Source organism: Kogia breviceps, chromosome 1 (genome assembly GCF_026419965.1).
Source record: "Kogia breviceps isolate mKogBre1 chromosome 1, mKogBre1 haplotype 1, whole genome shotgun sequence".
NCBI lineage: Eukaryota > Metazoa > Chordata > Mammalia > Artiodactyla > Physeteridae > Kogia > Kogia breviceps.
This window is the reverse complement of record NC_081310.1, coordinates 144967645-144968854: the sequence shown is the minus strand read 5'-3', so window position 1 is coordinate 144968854 and position 1210 is coordinate 144967645. Positions and strand designations below refer to the sequence as shown.

Here is a 1210-nt window from a genome sequence, read left to right as displayed (position 1 = left end):
ATTGTTTTATATATATGAATATAAAATATATATATTCTCTCTCTATATTTATATATATATATAATCATGTTTAGATTCTTTTCCATCATGGGTTATTGCAAGATATTGAGTATAGTTCCCTATGTTATACAGTGGGTCCTTGTTGGTTATCTATTATATATATAGTAGTGTGTATATGTTAATTTCAAAATCCTAATTTATCCCTCCCCCCGCCACCGGCTTTCCCCTTCGGTAACCATAAGTTTGTTTTCTATCAGACTAGACACATTTCAATTGCTAAAGAGGCACGTGTAGTAGTGACTACTGTATTAGACACAGCAGTTTTAGATTCTAGAACATACCTAGTTCTTTCTCTTTTTTAAAAAAAATCACAAATAAGCTCTTTTATTTGTCACCATTAAAAGTCTGAATTTTAAACAGATTCTTGGACTGGTGACTCATATACATCAGCTGATTCAACCTTAACATCTGTCTCATCTCCAGTAGCTTTTCCAAGAACTATTACCTTCACCATGAAGCTCCTGAGTTTTCCCAATTCAAATTTGGGCTTCTTCAGCATTTTTACTTTTCTAACAAAGAATCATGGAGCAGATAAATATATAGGCAAGCTTTTTCTATGCTTTTTCCAGTGCTGTCTGGAATCAATTTATTGACTACCTCTTTCAAGTCATTTATTTGTCTGCTCCTCTTGGGTCATGATTTCCATCACCTTCTTCCAGATTAGGAGGACCTGTCGGTTCTGGGCATAAGAGGTCTTCTGAATCTCATTGTTGCATTTTTTAGTAAAATGCACACAGAATAGACGAAGCAGATAGCCATGGGTAGTCTTCATATCAACATGAGCTTCAATCATGGTCTCCCATTTTTTGACCATGGAGCACATTTTGTCACAGGTAAGACCCATGCAATGGAAATTAGTCTGGCAGTTTTTGCCCTGAACATCCTCAATAATTAGCTTGAATTTTCTAAATGCAACTTCATCATTCTGCAGATCAGCAAGGCTCACTTCAAAAACATGACCCTTGAGGTCATCAGATGCAATCTTGGTTCCTTGAGTTCTCATGATTAGTGTTTTCCCAATATTTCTTATGCTGAACATAGCTGGTACTTTCACATCATACCAATCTTTCTTAGAAAATGGGTCAACCACTTTCTTCTTGCCCCCCTTTTGGCCACCTTTTGTAAGGTGCTTGTTCTGGCCAACTGCCAT

At 36.4% G+C, this 1210-nt stretch overlaps 1 pseudogene; it reads right to left on the bottom strand.

The window, feature by feature from the left end:
* Positions 1-412: 412 nt before the first annotated feature.
* On the bottom strand, positions 413-1210 carry LOC131763507 (small ribosomal subunit protein eS1-like; annotated as a pseudogene).